This window comes from Haematobia irritans, chromosome 3 (assembly GCF_050003625.1).
Source record: "Haematobia irritans isolate KBUSLIRL chromosome 3, ASM5000362v1, whole genome shotgun sequence".
Classification (NCBI taxonomy): Eukaryota; Metazoa; Arthropoda; class Insecta; order Diptera; family Muscidae; genus Haematobia; species Haematobia irritans.
This window is the reverse complement of record NC_134399.1, coordinates 100,266,358-100,282,736: the sequence shown is the minus strand read 5'-3', so window position 1 is coordinate 100,282,736 and position 16,379 is coordinate 100,266,358.

Here is a 16,379-nt window from a genome sequence, read left to right as displayed (position 1 = left end):
TTTATATGAAAAACTTCTTTTGCCCATATCTCCTAAACTAAGCGTCCTAGAGCGAAAAGGACTATAATTCGTGACCACCCCAAAAAATTGAAAAATCCACCCAAAACCTAAAAAAATTGAAGATTTTATATGAAAAACTTCTTTTGCCCATATCTCCTTAAATATACGTCCTAGAGCGAAAAGGACTTTAATTCGTGACCACCCCAAAAAATTGAAAAATCCACCCAAAACCTAAAAAAATTGAAATTTTTATATGAAAAACTTCTTTTGCCCATATCTCCTTAAATATGCGTCCTAGAGCGAAAAGGACTTTAATTCGTGACCACCCCCAAAAAATTGAAAAATCCACCCAAAACCTAAAAAATTGAAATTTTTATATGAAAAACTTCTTTTGCCCATATCTCCTTAAATATGCGTCCTAGAGCGAAAAGGACTTTAATTCGTGACCATCCCAAAAAATTGAAAAATCCACCCAAAACCTAATAAAATTAAAATTTTTATATGAAAAACTTCTTTTGCCCATATCTCCTTAAATATGCGTCCTAGAGCGAAAAGGACTTTAATTCGTGACCACCCCCAAAAAATTGAAAAATCCACCCAAAACCTAAAAAAATTTAAATTTTTATATGAAAAACTTCTTTTGCCCATATCTCCTAAACTATGCGTCCTAGAGCGAAAAGGACTATAATTCGTGACCACCCCAAAAAATTGAAAAATCCACCCAAAACCTAAAAAAATTGAAGTTTTTATATGAAAAACTTCTTTTGCCCATATTCCTTAAATATGCGTCCTAGAGCGAAAAGGACTTTAATTCGTGACCACCCCAAAATATTGAAAAATCCACCCAAAACCTAAAAAAAATTGAAATTTTTATATGAAAAACTTCTTTTGTCCATATCTCCTTAAATATGCGTCCTAGAGCGAAAATGACTTTAATTCGTGACCAGCCCCAAAAAATTGAAAAATCCACCCAAAACCTAAAAAATTGAAATTTTTATATGAAAAACTTCTTTTGCCCATATCTCCTAAACTAAGCGTCCTAGAGCGAAAAGGACTTTAATTCGTGACCACCCCCAAAAAATTGAAAACTCCACCCAAAACCTAAAAAAATTTAAATTTTTATATGAAAACCTTCTTTTGCCCATATCTCCTTAAATATGCGTCCTAGAGCGAAAAGGACTTTAATTCGTGACCACCCCCAAAAAATTGAAAAATCCATCCAAAACCTAAAAAAAATTGAAATTTTTATATGAAAAACTTCTTTTGCCCATATCTCCTTAAATATACGTCCTAGAGCGAAAAGGACTTTAATTCGTGACCACCCCAAAAAATTGAAAAATCCACCCAAAACCTAAAAAAATTGAAATTTTTATATGAAAAACTTCTTTTGCCCATATCTCCTAAACTAAGCGTCCTAGAGCGAAAAGGACTTTAATTCGTGACCACCCCAAAAAATTGAAAAATCCACCCAAAACCTAAAAAAATTGAAATTTTTATATGAAAAACTTCTTTTGCCCATATCTCCTTAAATATGCGTCCTAGAGCGAAAAGGACTTTAATTCGTGACCACCCCCAAAAAATTGAAAAATCCACCCCAAAAAACCTAAAAAAATTGAAATTTTTATATGAAAACCTTCTTTTGCACATATCTCCTTAAATATGCGTCCTACAGCGAAAAGGACTTTAATTCGTGACCACCCCAAAAAATTGAAAAATCCATCCAAAACCTAAAAAAAATTGAAATTTTTATATGAAAAACTTCTTTTGCCCATATCTCCTTAAATATACGTCCTAGAGCGAAAAGGACTTTAATTCGTGACCACCCCAAAAAATTGAAAAATCCACCCAAAACCTAAAAAAATTGAAATTTTTATATGAAAAACTTCTTTTGCCCATATCTCCTAAACTAAGCGTCCTAGAGCGAAAAGGACTATAATTCGTGACCACCCCAAAAAATTGAAAAATCCACCCAAAACCTAAAAAAATTGAAGATTTTATATGAAAAACTTCTTTTGCCCATATCTCCTTAAATATACGTCCTAGAGCGAAAAGGACTTTAATTCGTGACCACCCCAAAAAATTGAAAAATCCACCCAAAACCTAAAAAAATTGAAATTTTTATATGAAAAACTTCTTTTGCCCATATCTCCTTAAATATGCGTCCTAGAGCGAAAAGGACTTTAATTCGTGACCACCCCCAAAAAATTGAAAAATCCACCCAAAACCTAAAAAATTGAAATTTTTATATGAAAAACTTCTTTTGCCCATATCTCCTTAAATATGCGTCCTAGAGCGAAAAGGACTTTAATTCGTGACCATCCCAAAAAATTGAAAAATCCACCCAAAACCTAATAAAATTAAAATTTTTATATGAAAAACTTCTTTTGCCCATATCTCCTTAAATATGCGTCCTAGAGCGAAAAGGACTTTAATTCGTGACCACCCCCAAAAAATTGAAAAATCCACCCAAAACCTAAAAAAAATTAAATTTTTATATGAAAAACTTCTTTTGCCCATATCTCCTAAACTATGCGTCCTAGAGCGAAAAGGACTATAATTCGTGACCACCCCAAAAAATTGAAAAATCCACCCAAAACCTAAAAAAATTGAAGTTTTTATATGAAAAACTTCTTTTGCCCATATTCCTTAAATATGCGTCCTAGAGCGAAAAGGACTTTAATTCGTGACCACCCCAAAATATTGAAAAATCCACCCAAAACCTAAAAAAAATTGAAATTTTTATATGAAAAACTTCTTTTGTCCATATCTCCTTAAATATGCGTCCTAGAGCGAAAATGACTTTAATTCGTGACCAGCCCCAAAAAATTGAAAAATCCACCCAAAACCTAAAAAATTGAAATTTTTATATGAAAAACTTCTTTTGCCCATATCTCCTAAACTAAGCGTCCTAGAGCGAAAAGGACTTTAATTCGTGACCACCCCCAAAAAATTGAAAACTCCACCCAAAACCTAAAAAAATTTAAATTTTTATATGAAAACCTTCTTTTGCCCATATCTCCTTAAATATGCGTCGTAGAGCGAAAAGGACTTTAATTCGTGACCACCCCCAAAAAATTGAAAAATCCACCCAAAACCTAAAAAAATTTAAATTTTTATATGAAAACCTTCTTTTGCCCATATCTCCTTAAATATGCGTCCTAGAGCGAAAAGGACTTTAATTCGTGACCACCCCAAAAAATTGAAAAATCCACCCAAAACCTAAAAAAATTGAAATTTTTATATGAAAAACTTCTTTTGCCCATATCTCCTTAAATATGCGTCCTAGAGCGAAAAGGACTTTAATTCGTGACCACCCCCAAAAAATTGAAAAATCCACCCCAAAAAACCTAAAAAAATTGAAATTTTTATATGAAAACCTTCTTTTGCACATATCTCCTTAAATATGCGTCCTACAGCGAAAAGGACTTTAATTCGTGACCACCCCAAAATATTGAAAAATCCACCCAAAACCTAAACAAAATTGAAATTTTTATATGAAAAACTTCTTTTGTCCATATCTCCTTAAATATGCGTCCTAGAGCGAAAATGACTTTAATTCGTGACCAGCCCCAAAAAATTGAAAAATCCACCCAAAACCTAAAAAATTGAAATTTTTATATGAAAAACTTCTTTTGCCCATATCTCCTAAACTAAGCGTCCTAGAGCGAAAAGGACTATAATTCGTGACCACCCCAAAAAATTGAAAAATCCACCCAAAACCTAAAAAAAATTGAAATTTTTATATGAAAAACTTCTTTTGCCCATATCTCCTTAAATATGCGTCCTAGAGCGAAAAGGACTTCAATTCGTGACCACCCCCAAAAAATTGAAAAATCTACCCAAACCCTAAAAAAATTGAAATTTTTATATGAAAACCTTCTTTTGCCCATATCTCCTTAAATATGCGTCCTAGAGCGAAAAGGACTTTAATTCGTGACCACCCCCAAAAAATTGAAAAATCCACCCAAAACCTAAAAAAATTGAAATTTTTATATGAAAACCTTCTTTTGCCGATATCTTCTTAAATATGCGTCCTAGAGCGAAAAGGACTTTAATTCGTGACCACCCTCAAACAATTGAAAAATCCACCCAAAACCTAAAAAAAAATTGAAATTTTTATATGAAAAACTTCTTTTGCCCATATCTCCTTAAATATGCGTCCTAGAGCGAAAAGGACTTTAATTCGTGACCAACCCCAAAAAATTGAAAAATCCACCCAAAACCTAAAAAATTGAAATTTTTATATGAAAAACTTCTTTTGCCCATATCTCCTAAACTAAGCGTCCTAGAGCGAAAAGGACTATAATTCGTGACCACCCCAAAAAATTGAAAAATCCACCCAAAACCTAAAAAAATTGAAACTTTTATATTGAAAACTTCTTTTGCCCATATCTCCTTAAATATGCGTCCTAGAGCGAAAAGGACTTTAATTCGTGAACACCCCCAAAAAATTGAAAAATCCACCCAAAACCTAAAAAAATTGAAATTTTAAATGAAAAACTTCTTTTGCCCATATCTTCTTAAATATGCGTCCTAGAGCGAAAAGGACTTTAATTCGTGACCACCCCCAAAAAATTGAAAAATCCACCCAAAACCTAAAAAAAATTAAATTTTTATATGAAAAACTTCTTTTGCCCATATCTCCTTAAATATGCGTCCTAGAGCGAAAAGGACTTAAATTCGTGACCACCCCAAAAAATTTAAAAATCCACCCAAAACCTAAAAAAATTGAAATTTTTATATGAAAAACTTCTTTTGCCCATATCTCCTAAACTAAGCGTCCTAGAGCGAAAAGGACTTTAATTCGTGACCACCCCCAAAAAATTGAAAACTCCACCCAAAACCTAAAAAAATTGAAATTTTTATATGAAAACCTTCTTTTGCCCATATCTCCTTAAATATGCGTCGTAGAGCGAAAAGGACTTTAATTCGTGACCACCCCCAAAAAATTGAAAAATCCACCCAAAACCTAAAAAAATTTAAATTTTTATATGAAAACCTTCTTTTGCCCATATCTCCTTAAATATGCGTCCTGGAGCGAAAAGGACTTTAATTCGTGACCACCCCCAAAAAATTGAAAAATCAACCCAAAACCTAAAAAATGGAAATTTTTATATGAAAACCTTCTTTTGCCCATATCTCCTAAACTAAGCGTCCTAGAGCGAAAAGGACTATAATTCGTGACCACCCCAAAAAATTGAAAAATCCACCCAAAACCTAAAAAAATTGAAGTTTTTATATGAAAAACTTCTTTTGCCCATATCTCCTTAAATATGCGTCCTAGAGCGAAAAGGACTTTAATTCGTGACCACCCCCAAAAAATTGAAAAATCCACCCAAAACCTAAAAAAATTGAAATTTTTATATGAAAAACTTCTTTTGCCCATATCTCCTTAAATATGCGTCCTAGAGCGAAAAGGACTTTAATTCGTGACCACCCTCAAACAATTGAAAAATCCACCCAAACCCTAAAAAAAAAATTGAAATTTTTATATGAAAAACTTCTTTTGCCCATATCTCCTTAAATATGCGTCGTAGAGCGAAAAGGACTTTAATTCGTGACCACCCCCAAAAAATTGAAAAATCCACCCAAAACCTAAAAAAATTTAAATTTTTATATGAAAAACTTCTTTTGCCCATATCTCCTTAAATATGCGTCCTAGAGCGAAAAGGACTTTAATTCGTGACCACCCCTAAAAACTTGAAAAATCCACCCAAAACCTAAAAAAATTGAAATTTTTATATGAAAAACTTCTTTTGCCCATATCTCCTTAAATATGCGTCCTAGAGCGAAAAGGACTTTAATTCGTGACCACCCTCAAAAAATTGAAAAATCCACCCAAAACCTAAAAAAATTGAAATTTTTATATGAAAAACTTCTTTTGCCCATATCTCCTAAACTAAGCGTCCTAGAGCGAAAAGGACTATAATTCGTGACCACCCCAAAAAATTGAAAAATCCACCCAAAACCTAAAAAAATTGAAGTTTTTATATGAAAAACTTCTTTTGCCTATATCTCCTTAAATATACGTCCTAGAGCGAAAAGGACTTTAATTCGTGACCACCCCAAAAAATTAAAAAATCCACCCAAAACCTAAAAAAATTGAAATTTTTATATGAAAACCTTCTTTTGCCGATATCTTCTTAAATATGCGTCCTAGAGCGAAAAGGACTTTAATTCGTGACCACCCTCAAACAATTGAAAAATCCACCCAAAACCTAAAAAAAAATTGAAATTTTTATATGAAAAACTTCTTTTGCCCATATCTCCTTAAATATGAGTCCTAGAGCGAAAAGGACTTTAATTCGTGACCAACCCCAAAAAATTGAAAAATCCACCCAAAACCTAAAAAAATTGAAATTTTTATATGAAAAACTTCTTTTGCCCATATCTCCTAAACTAAGCGTCCTAGAGCGAAAAGGACTATAATTCGTGACCACCCCAAAAAATTGAAAAATCCACCCAAAACGTAAAAAAATTGAAACTTTTATATTGAAAACTTCTTTTGCCCATATCTCCTTAAATATGCGTCCTAGAGCGAAAAGGACTTTAATTCGTGAACACCCCCAAAAAATTGAAAAATCCACCCAAAACCTAAAAAAATTGAAATTTTAAATGAAAAACTTCTTTTGCCCATATCTTCTTAAATATGCGTCCTAGAGCGAAAAGGACTTTAATTCGTGACCACCCCCAAAAAATTGAAAAATCCACCCAAAACCTAAAAAAAATTAAATTTTTATATGAAAAACTTCTTTTGCCCATATCTCCTAAACTAAGCGTCCTAGAGCGAAAAGGACTTTAATTCGTGACCACCCCCAAAAAATTGAAAACTCCACCCAAAACCTAAAAAAATTGAAATTTTTATATGAAAACCTTCTTTTGCCCATATCTCCTTAAATATGCGTCGTAGAGCGAAAAGGACTTTAATTCGTGACCACCCCCAAAAAATTGAAAAATCCACCCAAAACCTAAAAAAAATTAAATTTTTATATGAAAAACTTCTTTTGCCCATATCTCCTAAACTAAGCGTCCTAGAGCGAAAAGGACTTTAATTCGTGACCACCCCCAAAAAATTGAAAACTCCACCCAAAACCTAAAAAAATTGAAATTTTTATATGAAAACCTTCTTTTGCCCATATCTCCTTAAATATGCGTCGTAGAGCGAAAAGGACTTTAATTCGTGACCACCCCCAAAAAAATTGAAAAATCCACCCAAAACCTAAAAAAAATTAAATTTTTATATGAAAACCTTCTTTTGCCCATATCTCCTTAAATATGCGTCCTAGAGCGAAAAGGACTTTAATTCGTGACCACCCCCAAAAAATTGAAAAATCCACCCAAAACCTAAAAAAATTGAAATTTTTATATGAAAAACTTCTTTTGCCCATATCTCCTAAACTAAGCGTCCTAGAGCGAAAAGGACTATAATTCGTGACCACCCCAAAAAATTGAAAAATCCACCCAAAACTTAAAAAAATTGAAGTTTTTATATGAAAAACTTCTTTTGCCCATATCTCCTTAAATATGCGTCCTAGAGCGAAAAGGACTTTAATTCGTGACCACCCCAAAAAATTGGAAAATCTACCCAAAACCTAAAAAAAATGAAATTTTTATATGAAAAACTTCTTTTGCCCATATCTCCTTAAATATGCGTCCTACAGCGAAAAGGACTTTAATTCGTGACCACCCTCAAACAATTGAAAAATCCACCCAAAACCTAAAAAAATTGAAATTTTTATATGGAAAACTTCTTTTGCCCATATCTCCTTAAATATGCGTCCTAGAACGAAAAGGACTGTAATTCGTGACCACCCCCAAAAAATTGAAAAATCCACCCAAAACCTAAAAAAATTGAAATTTTAAATGAAAAACTTCTTTTGCCCATATCTCCTTAAATATGCGTCCTAGAGCGAAAAGGACTTTAATTCGTGACCACCCCAAAATATTGAAAAATCACCCAAAACCTAAAAAAAATTGAAATTTTTATATGAAAAACTTCTTTTGCCCATATCTGCTTAAATATACGTCCTAGAGCGAAAAGGACTTTAATTCGTGACCACCCCAAAAAATTGAAAAATCCACCCAAAACCTAAAAAAATTGAAATTTTTATATGAAAAACTTCTTTTGCCCATATCTCCTAAACTAAGCGTCCTAGAGCGAAAAGGACTATAATTCGTGACCACCCCAAAAAATTGAAAAATCCAACCAAAACCTAAAAAAATTGAAGTTTTTATATGAAAAACTTCTTTTGCCTATATCTCCTTAAATATACGTCCTAGAGCGAAAAGGACTTTAATTCGTGACCACCCCAAAAAATTAAAAAATCCACCCAAAACCTAAAAAAATTGAAATTTTTATATGAAAAACTTCTTTTGCCCATATCTCCTTAAATATGCGTCCTAGAGCGAAAAGGACTTTAATTCGTGACCACACCCAAAAAATTGAAAAATCCACCCAAAACCTAAAAAAATTGAAATTTTTATATGAAAAACTTCTTTTGCCCATATCTCCTTAAATATGCGTCCTAGAGCGAAAAGGACTTTAATTCGTGACAACCCCAAAAAATTGAAAACTCCACCCAAAACCTAAAAAAATTGAAATTTTTATATGAAAACCTTCTTTTGCCCATATCTCCTTAAATATGCGTCGTAGAGCGAAAAGGACTTTAATTCGTGACCACCCCCAAAAAAATTGAAAAATCCACCCAAAACCTAAAAAAAATTAAATTTTTATATGAAAACCTTCTTTTGCCCATATCTCCTTAAATATGCGTCCTAGAGCGAAAAGGACTTTAATTCGTGACCACCCCCAAAAAATTGAAAAATCCACCCAAAACCTAAAAAAATTGAAATTTTTATATGAAAAACTTCTTTTGCCCATATCTCCTAAACTAAGCGTCCTAGAGCGAAAAGGACTATAATTCGTGACCACCCCAAAAAATTGAAAAATCCACCCAAAACTTAAAAAAATTGAAGTTTTTATATGAAAACCTTCTTTTGCCCATATCTCCTTAAATATGCGTCCTAGAGCGAAAAGGACTTTAATTCGTGACCACCCCAAAAAATTGAAAAATCCACCCAAAACCTAAAAAAAATGAAATTTTTATATGAAAAACTTCTTTTGCCCATATCTCCTTAAATATGCGTCCTACAGCGAAAAGGACTTTAATTCGTGACCACCCTCAAACAATTGAAAAATCCACCCAAAACCTAAAAAAATTTAAATTTTTATATGGAAAACTTCTTTTGCCCATATCTCCTTAAATATGCGTCCTAGAACGAAAAGGACTGTAATTCGTGACCACCCTCAAACAATTGAAAAATCCACCCAAAACCTAAAAAAAATTGAAATTTTTATATGAAAAACTTCTTTTGCCCATATCTCCTTAAATATGCGTCCTAGAGCGAAAAGGACTTTAATTCGTGACCAACCCCAAAAAATTGAAAAATCCACCCAAAACCTAAAAAAATTGAAATTTTTATATGAAAAACTTCTTTTGCCCATATCTCCTAAACTAAGCGTCCTAGAGCGAAAAGGACTATAATTCGTGACCACCCCAAAAAATTGAAAAATCCACCCAAAACCTAAAAAAATTGAAATTTTAAATGAAAAACTTCTTTTGCCCATATCTCCTTAAATATGCGTCCTAGAGCGAAAAGGACTTTAATTCGTGGCCACCCCCAAAAAATTGAAAAATCCACCCAAAACCTAAAAAAATTTAAATTTTTATATGAAAACCTTCTTTTGCCCATATCTCCTTAAATATGCGTCCTAGAGCGAAAAGGACTTTAATTAGTGACCACCCCCAAAAAATTGCAAAATCCACCCAAAACCTAAAAAAATTGAAATTTTAAATGAAAAACTTCTTTTGCCCATATCTCCTTAAATATGCGTCCTAGAGCGAAAAGGACTTTAATTCGTGACCACCCCCAAAAAATTGAAAAATCCACCCAAAACCTAAAAAAATTTAAATTTTTATATGAAAACCTTCTTTTGCCCATATCTCCTTAAATATGCGTCCTAGAGCGAAAAGGACTTTAATTAGTGACCACCCCCAAAAAATTGAAAAATCCACCCAAAACCTAAAAAAATTTAATTTTTTATATGAAAACCTTCTTTTGCCCATATCTCCTAAACTAAGCGTCCTAGAGCGAAAAGGACTATAATTCGTGACCACCCCAAAAAATTTAAAAATCCACCCAAAACCTAAAAAAATTGAAGTTTTTATATGAAAAACTTCTTTTGCCCATATCTCCTTAAATATGCGTCCTAGAGCGAAAAGGACTTTAATTCGTGACCACCCCCAAAAAATTGAAAAATCCACCCAAAACCTAAAAAAATTGAAATTTTTATATGAAAAACTTCTTTTGCCCATATCTCCTAAACTAAGCGTCCTAGAGCGAAAAGGACTATAATTCGTGACCACCCCAAAAAATTGAAAAATCCACCCAAAACTTAAAAAAATTGAAGTTTTTATATGAAAACCTTCTTTTGCCCATATCTCCTTAAATATGCGTCCTAGAGCGAAAAGGACTTTAATTCGTGACCACCCCAAAAAATTGAAAAATCCACCCAAAACCTAAAAAAAATGAAATTTTTATATGAAAAACTTCGTTTGCCCATATCTCCTTAAATATGCGTCCTACAGCGAAAAGGACTTTAATTCGTGACCACCCTCAAACAATTGAAAAATCCACCCAAAACCTAAAAAAATTTAAATTTTTATATGGAAAACTTCTTTTGCCCATATCTCCTTAAATATGCGTCCTAGAACGAAAAGGACTGTAATTCGTGACCACCCCCAAAAAATTGAAAAATCCACCCAAAACCTAAAAAAATTGAAATTTTAAATGAAAAACTTCTTTTGCCCATATCTCCTTAAATATGCGTCCTAGAGCGAAAAGGACTTTAATTCGTGACCACCCCAAAATATTGAAAAATCACCCAAAACCTAAAAAAAATTTAAATTTTTATATGAAAAACTTCTTTTGCCCATATCTGCTTAAATATACGTCCTAGAGCGAAAAGGACTTTAATTCGTGACCACCCCAAAAAATTGAAAAATCCACCCAAAACCTAAAAAAATTTAAATTTTTATATGAAAAACTTCTTTTGCCCATATCTCCTAAACTAAGCGTCCTAGAGCGAAAAGGACTATAATTCGTGACCACCCCAAAAAATTGAAAAATCCACCCAAAACCTAAAAAAATTGAAGTTTTTATATGAAAAACTTCTTTTGCCCATATTCCTTAAATATGCGTCCTAGAGCGAAAAGGACTTTAATTCGTGACCATCCCAAAATATTGAAAAATCCACCCAAAACCTAAAAAAAATTGAAATTTTTATATGAAAAACTTCTTTTGCCCATATCTCCTTAAATATGCGTCCTAGAGCGAATTTAATTCGTGACCACCCCAAAATATTGAAAAATCCACCCAAAACCTAAAAAAAATTGAAATTTTTATATGAAAAACTATTTTTGCCCATATCTCCTTAAATATGCGTCCTAGAGCGAACAAGACTTTAATTCGTGACCACCCCCAAAAAATTGAAAAATCCACCCAAAACCTAAAAAAATTGAAATTTTAAATGAAAAACTTCTTTTGACCATATCTCCTTAAATATGCGTCCTACAGCGAAAAGGACTTTAATTCGTGACCACCCCAAAATATTGAAAAATCCACCCAAAACCTAAAAGAAATTGAAATTTTTATATGAAAAACTTATTTTGCCCATATCTCCTTAAATATGCGTCCTAGAGCGAAAATGACTTTAATTCGTGACCAGCCCCAAAAAATTGAAAAATCCACCCAAAACCTAAAAAATTTAAATTTTTATATGAAAAACTTCTTTTGCCCATATCTCCTAAACTAAGCGTCCTAGAGCGAAAAGGACTATAATTCGTGACCACCCCAAAAAATTGAAAAATCCACCCAAAACCTAAAAAAAATTGAAATTTTTATATGAAAAACTTATTTTGCCCATATCTCCTTAAATATGCGTCCTAGAGCGAAAAGGACTTCAATTCGTGACCACCCCCAAAAAATTGAAAAATCCACCCAAACCCTAAAAAAATTGAAATTTTTATATGAAAACCTTCTTTTGCCCATATCTCCTTAAATATGCGTCCTAGAGCGAAAAGGACTTTAATTCGTGACCACCCCCAAAAAATTGAAAAATCCACCCAAAACCTAAAAAAATTGAAATTTTTATATGAAAACCTTCTTTTGCCGATATCTTCTTAAATATGCGTCCTAGAGCGAAAAGGACTTTAATTCGTGACCACCCTCAAACAATTGAAAAATCCACCCAAAACCTAAAAAAAATTGAAATTTTTATATGAAAAACTTCTTTTGCCCATATCTCCTTAAATATGCGTCCTAGAGCGAAAAGGACTTTAATTCGTGACCAACCCCAAAAAATTGAAAAATCCACCCAAAACCTAAAAAAATTGAAATTTTTATATGAAAAACTTCTTTTGCCCATATCTCCTAAACTAAGCGTCCTAGAGCGAAAAGGACTATAATTCGTGACCACCCCAAAAAATTGAAAAATCCACCCAAAACCTAAAAAAATTGAAATTTTAAATGAAAAACTTCTTTTGCCCATATCTCCTTAAATATGCGTCCTAGAGCGAAAAGGACTTTAATTCGTGACCACCCCCAAAAAATTGAAAAATCCACCCAAAACCTAAAAAAATTTAAATTTTTATATGAAAACCTTCTTTTGCCCATATCTCCTTAAATATGCGTCCTAGAGCGAAAAGGACTTTAATTAGTGACCACCCCCAAAAAATTGCAAAATCCACCCAAAACCTAAAAAAATTGAAATTTTAAATGAAAAACTTCTTTTGCCCATATCTCCTTAAATATGCGTCCTAGAGCGAAAAGGACTTTAATTCGTGACCACCCCCAAAAAATTGAAAATTCCACCCAAAACCTAAAAAAATTTAAATTTTTATATGAAAACCTTCTTTTGCCCATATCTCCTTAAATATGCGTCCTAGAGCGAAAAGGACTTTAATTAGTGACCACCCCCAAAAAATTGAAAAATCCACCCAAAACCTAAAAAAATTGAATTTTTTATATGAAAACCTTCTTTTGCCCATATCTCCTAAACTAAGCGTCCTAGAGCGAAAAGGACTATAATTCGTGACCACCCCAAAAAATTGAAAAATCCACCCAAAACCTAAAAAAATTGAAGTTTTTATATGAAAAACTTCTTTTGCCCATATCTCCTAAAATATGCGTCCTAGAGCGAAAAGGACTTTAATTCGTGACCACCCCCAAAAAATTGAAAAATCCACCCAAAACCTAAAAAAATTGAAATTTTTATATGAAAAACTTCTTTTGCCCATATCTCCTAAACTAAGCGTCCTAGAGCGAAAAGGACTATAATTCGTGACCACCCCAAAAAATTGAAAAATCCACCCAAAACTTAAAAAAATTGAAGTTTTTATATGAAAACCTTCTTTTGCCCATATCTCCTTAAATATGCGTCCTAGAGCGAAAAGGACTTTAATTCGTGACCACCCCAAAAAATTGAAAAATCCACCCAAAACCTAAAAAAAATGAAATTTTTATATGAAAAACTTCTTTTGCCCATATCTCCTTAAATATGCGTCCTACAGCGAAAAGGACTTTAATTCGTGACCACCCTCAAACAATTGAAAAATCCACCCAAAACCTAAAAAAATTGAAATTTTTATATGGAAAACTTCTTTTGCCCATATCTCCTTAAATATGCGTCCTAGAACGAAAAGGACTGTAATTCGTGACCACCCCAAAAAATTGAAAAATCCACCCAAAACCTAAAAAAATTGAAATTTTAAATGAAAAACTTCTTTTGCCCATATCTCCTTAAATATGCGTCCTAGAGCGAAAAGGACTTTAATTCGTGACCACCCCAAAATATTGAAAAATCACCCAAAACCTAAAAAAAATTGAAATTTTTATATGAAAAACTTCTTTTGCCCATATCTGCTTAAATATACGTCCTAGAGCGAAAAGGACTTTAATTCGTGACCACCCCAAAAAATTGAAAAATCCACCCAAAACCTAAAAAAATTTAAATTTTTATATGAAAAACTTCTTTTGCCCATATCTCCTAAACTAAGCGTCCTAGAGCGAAAAGGACTATAATTCGTGACCACCCCAAAAAATTGAAAAATCCACCCAAAACCTAAAAAAATTGAAGTTTTTATATGAAAAACTTCTTTTGCCCATATTCCTTAAATATGCGTCCTAGAGCGAAAAGGACTTTAATTCGTGACCATCCCAAAATATTGAAAAATCCACCCAAAACCTAAAAAAAATTGAAATTTTTATATGAAAAACTTCTTTTGCCCATATCTCCTTAAATATGCGTCCTAGAGCGAATTTAATTCGTGACCACCCTAAAATATTGAAAAATCCACCCAAAACCTAAAAAAAATTGAAATTTTTATATGAAAAACTTCTTTTGCCCATATCTCCTTAAATATGCGTCCTAGAGCGAACAGGACTTTAATTCGTGACCACCCCCAAAAAATTGAAAAATCCACCCAAAACCTAAAAAAATTTAAATTTTAAATGAAAAACTTCTTTTGCCCATATCTCCTTAAATATGCGTCCTACAGCGAAAAGGACTTTAATTCGTGACCACCCCAAAATATTGAAAAATCCACCCAAAACCTAAAAGAAATTGAAATTTTTATATGAAAAACTTCTTTTGCCCATATCTCCTTAAATATGCGTCCTAGAGCGAAAATGACTTTAATTCGTGACCAGCCCCAAAAAATTGAAAAATCCACCCAAAACCTAAAAAATTTAAATTTTTATATGAAAAACTTCTTTTGCCCATATCTCCTAAACTAAGCGTCCTAGAGCGAAAAGGACTATAATTCGTGACCACCCCAAAAAATTGAAAAATCCACCCAAAACCTAAAAAAAATTGAAATTTTTATATGAAAAACTTATTTTGCCCATATCTCCTTAAATATGCGTCCTAGAGCGAAAAGGACTTCAATTCGTGACCACCCCCAAAAAATTGAAAAATCCACCCAAACCCTAAAAAAATTGAAATTTTTATATGAAAACCTTCTTTTGCCCATATCTCCTTAAATATGCGTCCTAGAGCGAAAAGGACTTTAATTCGTGACCACCCCCAAAAAATTGAAAAATCCACCCAAAACCTAAAAAAATTGAAATTTTTATATGAAAACCTTCTTTTGCCGATATCTTCTTAAATATGCGTCCAAGAGCGAAAAGGACTTTAATTCGTGACCACCCTCAAACAATTGAAAAATCCACCTAAAACCTAAAAAAAATTGAAATTTTTATATGAAAAACTTCTTTTGCCCATATCTCCTTAAATATGCGTCCTAGAGCGAAAAGGACTTTAATTCGTGACCAACCCCAAAAAATTGAAAAATCCACCCAAAACCTAAAAAAATTGAAATTTTTATATGAAAAACTTCTTTTGCCCATATCTCCTAAACTAAGCGTCCTAGAGCGAAAAGGACTATAATTCGTGACCACCCCAAAAAATTGAAAAATCCACCCAAAACCTAAAAAAATTGAAATTTTAAATGAAAAACTTCTTTTGCCCATATCTCCTTAAATATGCGTCCTAGAGCGAAAAGGACTTTAATTCGTGACCACCCCCAAAAAATTGAAAAATCCACCCAAAACCTAAAAAAATTTAAATTTTTATATGAAAACCTTCTTTTGCCCATATCTCCTTAAATATGCGTCCTAGAGCGAAAAGGACTTTAATTAGTGACCACCCCCAAAAAATTGCAAAATCCACCCAAAACCTAAAAAAATTGAAATTTTAAATGAAAAACTTCTTTTGCCCATATCTCCTTAAATATGCGTCCTAGAGCGAAAAGGACTTTAATTCGTGACCACCCCCAAAAAATTGAAAAATCCACCCAAAACCTAAAAAAATTTAAATTTTTATATGAAAACCTTCTTTTGCCCATATCTCCTTAAATATGCGTCCTAGAGCGAAAAGGACTTTAATTAGTGACCACCCCCAAAAAATTGAAAAATCCACCCAAAACCTAAAAAAATTGAATTTTTTATATGAAAACCTTCTTTTGCCCATATCTCCTAAACTAAGCGTCCTAGAGCGAAAAGGACTATAATTCGTGACCACCCCAAAAAATTGAAAAATCCACCCAAAACCTAAAAAAATTGAAGTTTTTATATGAAAACTTCTTTTGCCCATATCTCCTTAAATATGCGTCCTAGAGCGAAAAGGACTTTAATTCGTGTCCACCCCCAAAAAATTGAAAAATCCACCCAAAACCTAAAAAAATTGAAATTTTTATATGAAAACCTTCTTTTGCCCATATCTCCTTAAATATGCGTCCTAGAGCGAAAAGGACTTTAAT